This window comes from Manis javanica, chromosome 1 (assembly GCF_040802235.1).
Source record: "Manis javanica isolate MJ-LG chromosome 1, MJ_LKY, whole genome shotgun sequence".
Lineage (NCBI taxonomy): Eukaryota > Metazoa > Chordata > Mammalia > Pholidota > Manidae > Manis > Manis javanica.
Window position 1 is genome coordinate 156,726,071 of NC_133156.1, and position 12,200 is coordinate 156,738,270.

Below are 12,200 nucleotides of genomic sequence, written 5' to 3' on the forward strand. Positions count from 1 at the left end.
TCAGCGAACCAAGAAAAAAGAGAAAGTGGCAACGAAAACAAGGGCAAATTGAACCCTCCTTGGGGATTTCCAATGAACTAACCCAACTCGGACATTCTGTAAATAGCTCGTTCCTAATGAATGTACGTGTGCGTGCACGCCGCACGCCCCTGGCTGCGGGTGCCCCCTGTCCTGCGCCTGCCACGCTCTGCCTGCTCCCCGAGCTGGCAACCGAGAGCTCCAGCGGCGGCCCGGGACCGAGAAGCGGAGCCGCTGATATGCTCCGATCGCACTGTGAAAAGGGCTGCCCTCTCCCGATGAATAATTCCTCTGCTGAGCGCAGCTAAATGAACTCAGTTAAAGCCAGAGCTCTCTAGCCCAGCCGCAGCTACGCAACCTCTGCGTGATCTCAAGACGAACAGTAGACCGTAGAATTTATGTAGGATCTCGTCCAGCTCCTGCTTGCCGGGTGAGAGATACCATCGTAGGTAGGTTTCAGCAAAGCCGTTATTACTAAGGTATAGATCCGAAAGGCAGCGGTAACCAAAGCCCAAACAGAACGGATTTTTACCCTCTCCCTTCCCCTCAGGTTTTTTTTATATTTATGTATGTGTGTACGTATATATAAAAGATGGAACACAGATTTCATTGAATAAATCTGAGATCTCCAGGTGCAGGCGTTTGAATAGTCGGTGCCAGCGCCCCGTGTTTTCCTTTCCTGCCGATTTTGCTTGGATCCGGCTCAAAAACCGAGAGAGTCTCGTGGTTTTGTTTACACTGAATGGGGAGGATAGGAACAGAGCCATGGGGCCGCCTTTCATTAATATACAGTGAGGATTTTGTCTAAATTACGGCTATGAATTTCACAGTACACGCTTTCAAAAGCAGTCTCAGGTGGCCTGATGAAACGTGATAGCGCTTCTGAAACAGATCCACGTTCTTTCTTTCTTTTCAAGGAGGGTGTGTGTGCGTATGGGAAGCCCCCCAAAACGCTGTGCTCCTCGATAACAGAAATACACTTCTGTTCCGAGGTCTGTCCCCTTCGACCTCCCCCCTTTCCGCGGACTTAGTTCTCTAGTCGCTCCCCAGCCTCCCCCACGCCAGCCCCACCCCGCCCGCCTCCTCCCTTTGCCGAGTGTGATTGTTTTGTCTGGAAAAAAAATCCAAAGTATATAACAAGGGGAGAACAGTTAGTGCTGATTTTCATTTGCATACATTTTCATATATTTTGGTGAAAATAATAGACTAGTGGAGAGCTGGGCTTGGAGGAGTCAGTGTAAAGGGAAGAGTAAGGATACGTCGGTTCTGGGGAGTTGAGAATATGCCTTTCCCCCCTCAGTCACCTAATTTAAAAAAACCAAACCAAACATCTTTTATTTTAAAGTCTAACCCTGGAAGTTTGCTCGGTAAGTGTTTTTCATTTTCTTTCCCTGCTTTCTCTTTTTCTCCCCCCTCCTTTCTGGCTTATTTATGCTCTTGGAGGTTTGGCAGCTTATTTTCATTGCTTGGGACAAGAAAAGGTTCACAGAGCAACTGCTTTGAAGGAAGGGAAAGTGTATTGGGAGAGAGTTGAAAAGAAAAAAACACTACTAAAATATTACATTAAAAAAAATGGACTCAATCCAAAGCTCCCCACAGCAGGGCGGGGAGGAGAGTGCTATTAATTTTCATTGTTGATTGTGAAGGAAAAGAAAAAGCCCTAGAAAAGAAGCTATCAGAAAGCGCGCGATATTATAAATATGTCTTGTTTTTGGAATATTTTTTCTAGAGAATCGGGATGAGAGGGGAAGAAGTTCCCTTTCAGTAGCCAGAGCTGATGTGGTGAACTGACTGTGCTTGCCTGCGATTGGGGTGGGGGGGTGGGGGTTCCTGCTGGGAGCAGGCGGGGGACTTGGCAAAGGGAGGGCAGAGAGCTGCAGACGAAGGGGGCAGAGGAGGAAGAAGAGGCAGGAAGTCAGTGCACCCCTGGTGAAGGCCGTCTCTGGGGAGTAGGCGGTTGGTGGCAGCCTCCCAGCTCCCCAGCGAAAGTCCGTCAGAAAGGGGGTGATCAATCAAAACTAACCAGGACATCCTACATTTTATTGCCAAAGGAGGCCGGAGCTTTAGCAAAAAAACTAGATTTTACTTTGTTTTTCATTTTTGTCAGCCAGCCTTGCCCCCCTCATTGCCGCTGTCCCTGGGTTTTGTAAAAATTGAGGTGCAGTTACTTACTCGGCAGTTAATTAGATAAATATGGCTGGAGGAAATAGCCAGGCCAAATCCAGGCCCGCGTTGGGCACCTTACCTTAGTGGAATAGGATGGAAAGGATTCTAAACGCTTCTTGATTTTGCTCATTTTAAAGGAAGCCGCGTCTGGGGTGAGGGGGTAGGAGTAAATGGCTGGAATTTTATTGCACCTTCGCATCCAGAACACCTTGCAGTATAAAATCTGTAATTTCTTTGGAAACAGTGAATGCCAAATCAATGAAATGGTTCGTAAGGAGGGAGGAAGAGGTTTCAGTTGGGAGGGGGGTGGTAAGAATCGCCAGTTTTCTACTCCTTGTTTACGTGCTTGGCAGCGTCGCTTTTGACTAGGGTTAACTCTCTCTGCTCCATTGGACCAGATGCCATATAGAGCTGCTCCCTGAAGATCATTTGTTTCCTTGATGGGGAACATTTCTGAGCAGAGCATATTGGTTGCCATAGAGAAAGAAATAAAAGGAAGAACACTAGTCACATTAAGCTATATGTTTGTGCACTGGGCTTTAGATAAAAGGACCTTGGTTCAGCCAAAGAGAAGAAGCCAAACTAGAGATTTCTAGCGCCACTAAAACTAGCTTTATTTTGTTTTGGACTTTTACAGTTGAAACATATAAGCTAATTTTATTGGTTGTTGTTAATTTTATATGACACGGTTTACTGAACAAAATAAACTTTGGAAGCGTCGAGGAGTCGCACTACTGACTTGTCAGCAGGGGGCGCACTGACTCGGCTTAGCAGGTACCATTGGGTAAAATGTAGCTGTTTCGAAAGCAAATCTGCTCATCCGAACTTGTCAAAGGAACAAACACCACTACCTTTCTATGCATATTCACCACGAGGAGGGAATTCATTGCAAAACACAGCGTTTCAAATATGAGGACAATGACCTCCCTATCGCCCATCCACCCTTGTCTGTGGAATGGCCCTGAAAGAAATACAGTTCAAAAAATTATTTGTTCATTTCTTTCACCGAAGTGTTTATAGGGCTGGAAAATAGAATTGGGCTGCTTTAAAACCACTTTAAAATTATAAAGCATAAGGAATAAGTTACTGAAGAAGCAACCTTTCAGATTGTATTTTTTAGGAAGCAGTCAAGAAAAGAAAATACATTCTAAGGTATTACCTATTAAATAATGAAAGTTCTTCAATTTGATAGATACTTTGACTTCTAAATAGAACTCCAGCGTTTGCAGATTCAGTTAAGGCATCCAGAATCTTTTCCTCCATTTGCTATTTAATAGCTACTTTAATGCTTGAAGTTACCTCCTATGGTTGTAGAAAGACTTTGGACTTATCCTTGCAAGCCTTGAAAAAAAACTACAAAATAGCCATCGTTAGAGGTAACTGTGGATTTGAAACTTTTTATCATTATTATTTCACACAATCGAAGAAACATTTTAATAGAGCACAAGGTTTCTACCTCAGAGCCTTTTAGATACTGCCAATAAAGACTGAACTTTATTTTGGCAAGGGATGAAAACGATATGTGGAAAATTTCCTAAAATAGTGAAGGACAAATCCTGACTGGTTCCGCGGAATTAGTCGGTTTGTCACTAATAATTTTCCCAAGGAGATTTAGAGAGCATGACTAAGGAAGGGACGCCATGAGTGACTGGAAGGGAAAAACTGGCTTCCCCGGTTCAGCAGTTCAACGCACCTGTGAATGTGTCAAAGAGCCTGTTAGGAAGGGGCACATTACGAGAGTGCTCTCATGCTCCTCTGCAAAAGTGGGAAAAGACCCCGTATTCTTTCTAACTCAACTCCAAGTCAACCAGATCCCAGCCATAAGTTTTCCATGAAACTTAACTTTTCAAGAGTCGAGGCTTGGATTTAAATGGTATTGAATCTAGGAAGGCTGAGAGAGTATGGGAATAATGTAAGCAAAGGAGACACTCTGAAAAGCATTTTGATTCCATCATTTTTGTCAGCGAGCTCTCACATTTAGAGGCAGGAAATGTACTGTCAGGTTTGTACTAATAAAGCAAAGTGGAAAATAGAGGAAACTGTGCAATTTGAGCCCAAACGTTGATTTTTCTTCAGCTTTCTGGACATTTCAGACAAAAGACTTCGGGGAGGGGGGCACATGAACTAGACAAATGCCTCAAAGCTCTAGCTTACTTTGCATGTCCGGGGTGCTAAATGCATTTAAAAACTATTCAGGATAAAAAAGCTTTATTCTATCTAGCCATTTTGCAAAACACTAGTTAAGCAACAATTGTACATATTTACAGCATAATTTTTAGTATCCCTTTTCATGAGAACTATGATTGTTACTATCTTGGCTGCTACTTACTTTTCTTTTTGGAAAGATACTTTAAAAAGAGCCAAAAGAAAAAAAAATGCTTCTCCATGATATCTATAGTCTTAGGTTACCGAAATTTAAAAAAAGTAAAGGAAACAAAATAATAATTCTTGGCAAAGCAACAAGTTAATTTGAGAACTGACATTATTTTAGAAACTGTCAACATTCTATAAGGATTTGGAGGCGGAAATGATCAAGCTAGGTATGAATTAAGGTCCAAAGTGCTGGGGAAAGCTACAGACTTTTGATTGTTGCATATGGTGAAATTGCTTTTGCCAAATGAAACAATGAAGAGCATTACCTGGGTCAAATGCACAAGACACAAAGTGGGTATTTACTCATTTGTTTCCTTTTGAGAATAAGGTGCTCTGCTGCCGTATCAGTGCGGAAGCACATTTGCCATTCGCATTTACAAATTAAAATGTTAAGCATACGCACAAGCTTTTGGGAAGGAAAGAGTATTTGTCGTCTTGGCCGTGGATGAGTTGTTTCTTGGTCTTGCTATGTTTTTTGAAGCTAACTGATGGTCTGCCCCAAATTCTTTGTATCACTTTGATATATCTGATCTGTAGGGAAGGAGTAAGCCCTTCGTTTTCTTAGACGTGTTTGAAGGAGAAATTATAAATTCACACACTCTGATTTCTCACCATAAAGAAGCTTTACTTCTGATGCTTATAAGACAGCTTTAAACCACAGGCCAATTCATATTGTGGTATCTAACTTAAGAAGGCATGGTATGTGGGTGTTGGGAGTGCATGCTTTTAAAGCAACCCATTTCCAACAGTTTGCCCACTCTAGCTGCAAGCATGCCCCTGACAAGTCTGGTAATGAAAGATACCAATAGCTAGGGAAGCCAAAGCTGACACAAAGTGATGGACTATTGTCGCCTGCCCCCCTCACCTCCCCACCCCACCCCCAACACAATGATCTTTGAATTTAAATTCACTGGAGTAATATAGGGGACCTCTCATTGACCAGAGTGATGATGCTGACTTACTAACAAACACATGTTTGTGGGTATATCCTCTAGAAAAATATCCCAAGGCCAGCTTGGTGTATGTGTCTGTACTTGTGTCTGTTTTCAAAAACAAACTCCAGAAATGTTAACCCTGCCAGAGAGATGGTTGGATTTTGTGAGGTTGTGGTCCTAACAGAATTGAACTCTCTGTCCCTTGGGGACACTCCCTTCCCCAAACATTCACTATATATTGTACAGCATCACCTTTCTGGGCTGGAATCATGCAGTCATGTGATGGATAAGTCATTGTCACAATTCTTATACTTGGTGCCTCAGTTTTTTTTATTATTAGATTTTTTTGACATTTGAACTTAGCTATTGTTTGAGTTGCTGGGTGAAAATTGCAGCTTATCAGACAGAAGGCTGCTCTTTTGGGCATTTTCTCCAACTAGTGCTCATGCTTATGTGGTATCTTCTGTCCTGTGAATGCTGAAGCTCACATTTCACTGTCCTGCTCCCTACCTAGGCCCACCAGGACCTGTCAGCCTTAAGGGATCTTCAAGGAAATGTGGCTTTTTTATTTACTTTTAAAGTGAACTGCCAATATTCATTGATATTTCAAATTCTCCATGGCTTGCAGCACTATAATTTCAGTCCTAAAATACCTGGTAAGGAGACTTTGATGGTAGAACTAAGTGATCTTGCTCACGCTCAGTGTAGCTTCACGCAACTGGAGTTTGTTAGTCGCAAATAAAAGTTGTGTGTCCACTATTGTTTTGAGCGGCTCACCCCTCCTCCCCAAATTTCTGTAGGGAGCCTGGTTACTCAATAAAGCCTAAGGGGAGGGTCCCAGGCTTACATTGGTGCTTGACAGACGTCAAATCTTAATTTAGTGTTATACCAGGGTGCAAGTAACCTCCAGAAGTCAAGGCCTGTATTGTCCAAATAGCATAGGCTGCATTTCCTTTATTTTTAATTCACAGCACAAAAATAAGAACTTCTCTGGAAAAATACTGTTAAAGTACCCTAAGTTCGAAAACACTACGATTTCATTGTAGGGGGCTGGCAAACGATTCATTTCCGTGGTTGTTAAGTCATATCGGAACTAAAAGTTTGCCTTTAGAGACACCATTACTCGAGGTCTCCATTCCACAGCATCGGAGCCTTCCATCCCTCCTCCACCCCTTCCTGTGACTTGTGGCCATCAGAAGCGACTTCTTCTGAAAAAGTGGCGACTTGTGGCGGTCCCAGGACCAAGCTCCACTTCCTTAGACTTCATTTCTTATTTTGAGCACGGTTTGCATGATAAAATTAAGGAGATCCCATTATTATCCTTTTTTCCCTAAGCACTGCCCTGTATTGTTCTTCACACTGTTAAAAAACCCAGAGCGGCCTTCACAAGTCAAATTAGCATTGCTTTTCTATGGAAAAGAAAAATGGAGAGCTTTTTTTTTTTTTTAAGAAAAAGCGAGAAGGGGGTAAGGTAAAAGGAGTGAGCAAGGTGTGGAAAAAGGCAGGAAGAGATGAAGGAGATTCAGGACGTAAGCAGACAGGAGCAGAGGAGATAGAGATGCGGGAGAGCAGGAGGTAAAAGCTGAGTCACCCCGACAGGTCTCTGGGTACCCAGGAGCGAGATGCCGCAGCTCTGGAAAGACCGAGAGCGAATTGCCCCCCATCTTCTAGGCCTCCCTCCCGCCCCACTGCAGGAGCACAGACTGGGAGCGCGGCGCCGCTGCTCGCCTTTGTCACTGGCTCGGTGCGCGGCCGCGGGCTCCCGCGGTGGGCTTTGTTCTGGCAGAGCAGGGCAGGACCCCTCGCACCGCCGCGTCCCCGCCCTCCCCGAGCTGGGGACGGTGGTGGGGGTGGGGATAGGGCGACAGGGACGGGGACCAGAGGAGCATCCGCGGCTGGGATTTCGTTCCTTCGCTCCTTTTCGTAATTGAGCTGTACTCCCTTCGGGGAGGTGGCCCCCTGGCTTTGGGGGAGGAGGGAGAGCGGGAAAGGGGGCGCCGGCTCTCAGCCTGCAGAGACGGCGAGGTGCAGCTCTGAGTGCCTGCGTCCACGGATTTGCACTGTAGGCGAGTAGGCACGGATGGATGCATGGATGCCTGAGGAGAACCGTTGAATTTGGTTCCATGTTCTAGGTTTCTGGCTGATGTTCTGGCAGATGCAGGGCGCCTTAGGTTACGCCTGGTTATCTCCTAAGCCCTGCTCTCGAGGTGGTTGGGGCCGCGGGTGGGCGCTGTGGACGCGCCCTAAATTCAGTTGCCCACGGAGAGCGCGCAAGTCTCTCGTGGAGGCCTGTGGGGGCAAAGAGGAGGACACTCGGAGCAAGCAGAGGGCAGACGAGCACAGGCACCCTAGCGCATCCGCTGCCCCCTCCCCGTAAGCCCCCGCACCCCGGAGCCCAGGGCTCTGCATCTGGAAACTTCGCCCATTGCAGAAACCTGCTCACTGCATCCACCATTGCATTAGGCTAACGGCTTGTGAACGTGTGTCACCCTCTTCCCAGCTACCCCCAAAGGTGTGGGCAGATTGCAAGAGTTGCTGCTCTGTTATTGTTTGTCAAACAGGCCTTTTCTCTTGGGAGAGGGGCGAGGGGCATGTGGCGGATCCTGGGCCAGGATTACATTAATCAAAGCATTATTTCCCCAGAGAAGTTGAGCACAAATGAGAGTAAATCCTAATAAAATTGGATCGCGGAAAAATGGCACGCCTTATGTAATCTGTGCTGCCTGATAAAAATCTCACATTTATAAATTGTGGGTCTTTTAAAGAAAATCCGCACACCTCTGGCTTGACTGCTGGGTCCAGGTCAGGACAGGGGGCAGTCACCACACAAAGCTCAGTTGAATTGCTGGAGAAAGGGAAGTGGACACCCCGGTATTCGAGGTTTCACAAAATAAGGTCTATTCCAAAGGTATTTTTGGCCTCGGCATCCCCCTGGAGTATTCGCAGAGCCCCTGAGAACGATCGAGCCCACTTCGGTGCCCTGCGAGGACTCGAACTCTATTCCTCTGGGAACATGGCCCCCACTTTCCTCTTCCTGCGAAGGTGCAGGGTGGGCAAGTCTCCGGGGATGGGGGAGCAGGGCCCCGCCGAGCTGGAAGGCAGGCGCGGCCGGCGAGCTGGGTAGGGGCCGCGTGCCCGGCGCAGCGCTCGCAGCTGATTCCCTGGACTACCCCGGTCCCCAGGCCAGAGCCCGCTACATCCGCGGAGTCCCCTCGACCAGGGAAGGGGCGTGCGTGTGAGAGTGACAGCTGGGAAAGCCGAGGGCGCAGTTCGCAGGCGAGACTTCTGGTACTTTCAGGTGGTCCCAGCCAGGAAGCAGGGCTCGAACTCCATCCGCCTTCGTCTCCCAAGTGGTAGGCAACTTTCCGACGCCCTACGCGGCTCTGCGTGGAGAGAAAAGCAAAGCTTCCCCCTTCCAACCCCGCAGTAACGATTAAGTCAAGCGAAAGCACCCAGCCAGGAAGCACACTCCCCGGCCAGCTGGAGGCCTCCTCCAGCCGCGGAGATCGGACAGCGGACTGCGACACCTCGCGGCCCCTCGTTGACAAGCGTGAAAACACTGTCCCAGTCCTGAGGGTGAGCACCAGCCCGGGCCTCCGCCGGCCTCCCGCGTCCTACGCCGGCCCCTCCACAGCGCCCCGAAGCAGGCGGCGGCGTCCCCTCGGGGAGCGAGCGCGCCGTCGCCCCCTGCAGGCTCCGCCGTGAGGAGCACACGCGCCACCCTCCCGCTGCCATTACCGGACTGCGTGGGTTCGCCGCCAGTTCTCCGCACCACCCACGGCCCCGCCCACTCGCTCGGGCACGCGGAGCGGCGCCCAGTGCCTAGGAAGCGCGGGCTCCCGGCGGCGGGGCTGCTGGGAGAAAGCGCGGCGGAGCTCTCACCTCCCGCCCCGGGCCCGCCGCGCAGTTCCCGCCCCCTCGCCCTGCGCGCAGGACAGTCCCCACGGCCGCGCTCCTGTCGCGCGGTCGGGTCACATGGGTAGTGCCGAGCGACTGACGGGGCTGGGCCGCTTCACCTACGGGGAATGAGCCTCGGAGGGGTCGCTTCCCCTGAATCTGGCGGGCTAAGCGCCTTAGAGCAGTGTGCGTGTGCGAGGGAGGGCGTGCGTGCGTGTGAGTGCGGTGCGCGCGCAGGGCAGGGCAGGGCAGGAGGCGGTACAGCTACTCTGGTGCTAGAGTAACCTTTCCAGACGTGAGATCTAAATCTGCAACCCTAGAGCTCCCCCCACCCTCTTCTCTACACGTGCGTCCCCTTTTGCGTCCATCCCATTCTTGTAGTACGGGGATATTCAGGGACGTACTGGCTCCTGTGGGCGAGGGTGCGGCTGAATGGGATAATGTTCACTGAGAAATGCAACCGAGAACCATCCAGTCTGCTCTTTAGCCTGGATTCAACCCACCGGGAAGCCACGTTTCAAGGGCTTGTCTAGGTGCTTTCCCTCTGTCTTGGCCTTAACAGTTGCTTGTATGGAGGTTATTTTTATTTATGGAGGCATAGGAAGGAGGTAGGGATCAATTGAAAATCTGTTTGGGGTGTCTCTTCAGCTGACCGTTTGTGTCCTATTACATGCCACCGCCCTCAGCCCCTATTCAGTGATGGGAAATTTTTTTTTGCGGGGGGGTGGGAGGTAAGTGAAGACACCCACACCTGTTCAGTTTTGAAATCATGACTACCCTTTCCTCCAGTCTGTAATTTCAGTGATTTCATACAAAACAGGGCTGTCAGTTTTCTCTCCTTAGAAAAGAGAGAAGCAGACTAGCAAAAGAAAACTTGGGCCAAATGAAATCCCTCCTTCTGAAAACATTAATCAGCTCCATCCAGATTGTTCAACTCTCAAGCAGAAAACAGGACAGAGAGAATTAAGAAACAGGCTAAACATTTCTCTCCATCACTGAGCGTAAGAGCCAAATTGCCAAACTGTGTTTTTGATGATAAGAGATTCAGAAGATCCTAAAAAGAAACTTCATAAATACTTTTAGTTGTCTGCTTTTATCCTAATGTTTGCATCTGATGTTTTTCAATAATTTGGAAATACCAGTTGTATTTATTTCTTTTGTTTCTTGGATTTATTAACTTAGGTGGTTTTACTACTAAACATAATTCTTTAGAAGACCTCCTGTCCTGGAGAAAGGCTTTAAGTAAAATATACACACACTCACCTCACGAGGTCTTAACCAGTCAAGATCTTGGTATAATTTCGGTTACTTCTTTTCTAAAATAATTCGTAGACAGCTAAATTTTAATAAAGAATGTTAATGGTAAAATGTTAGTGCTTAAATAGATGAGTTTGTTTTGGAATCAAAGTTTAGTTTTTTTTGAATTATTTATCACACCTTTTGCCATAGGCTTTCTTTACAGAGGGAAAGGTGAAGGACAGTATCCCTAATTTATTTTAAGCTGTATGTTGGCATAAGATTATACAGCTATCCTTTGGAAAACAGTAAATAACTAGACCATGTCTATAAACACCCACCGTTAGGAATGTGGAAAAAAAAGAAAACCTAATTACTTTCATAGAAAACAGCCACTCAGATAACAGTTAACTAAAATATTGTTTGGCAATCCTTAGATGCTCCTCCTCCTCTAGTATAGAACCCTTTGGTAATATACACATATTTATACATGATGTAAATACACATATGCACAGGGTAGATGTTTATGTACATAACATAAAATATATACATACCCCAACTGAATCATTTGCATATAACATGCCCATGTGTAATAAACCAAACTTCTATGATTAACAATTCAGTCTATAAGTCTTAAAATAAGAAGAGTGAGTAAATCTCACCCCTATTGAAAATAATTTAAAAGTTTCTTTTGAAATCTGAATTGTGCCAACTGTAGATGACACCACAGAAATCAGTAAATAATACATGTGTAGTAATATTTTTAGCATATCCAGTTTAAAAGTGCTATGAACTGAAATAACTTGTTTTACATAAAATAAAAAGGGCATCATGCTTTCACTATGCACATTTGAAATATAAACATTCTATCTAAATTCAGGTATTCTTTGTCTTTTTTTCCCTTTGCAAATTAAATAATGTTATCTCAGAACCAAAATTAAATTCCAGACACACAAAAAATTAAATTCCTAGCATTGGTTTTATTTTCCACTCTACTGTAAAGAAAACATTTTTCAGTAGTTGAATTTTATGGGCCTTTATATCATTAAAAGACATTCAGTAGTCTAGTGATAATTCAAAATGTTGACACAAATTCAAATTTGAAGCATATATTTATACTTGAAATGATTTGTGTGATATGGGGTGACATTTTACTTATTTTCTGGTTCTTAGTATTTTGATTCTTTACATTTTCAAAGGCTTTTTATTTTTTTGGTTAAAATAAGGGCTACCATTAAGATGAATACATTGGCAAGAATCCAAATGCTCATTTGTGCTGAAAAAATGTAAGGAAATGTTATACCTAAATGTTATACTTTAAAAGCTATTTGTCCTAGATGAAAAAGGAATAAAAAAGATGTAGCTTTGAAATTTCCTTGAAGTCCATGATAGTAGGAGATCACTCAAGTAACGAGAGTAAGTTTTACTGATATTATAAAATATTTTGTTGACTTTTCTATGTTTGTGTATGTGTATATTTTTTTACTGAAAAACATATACGATGTTTATGATAGCATTTATTCCCACATGTAATTTATTGTTTATTTATTTCAGAGAGAGTATTTCAAAGACTGA

At 45.5% G+C, this 12,200-nt stretch overlaps 1 long non-coding RNA gene across 8 annotated transcripts in view; it reads left to right on the forward strand.

The window, feature by feature from the left end:
- Window positions 1–12,200, forward strand: part of LOC108402752 (uncharacterized) — an 80,014-nt gene continuing 67,814 nt past the window's right edge. For 2 of the 8 annotated variants that reach the window (XR_012132388.1, XR_012132386.1), the window contains exon 1: window positions 1–467. This is a non-coding gene — a long non-coding RNA (uncharacterized lncRNA). Of the gene's footprint in view, window positions 468–1,172; window positions 1,386–12,200 lie in introns of those variants that run through there. The other 6 variants (XR_012132382.1, XR_012132384.1, XR_012132389.1 and 3 more) reach the window with 6 other exon arrangements.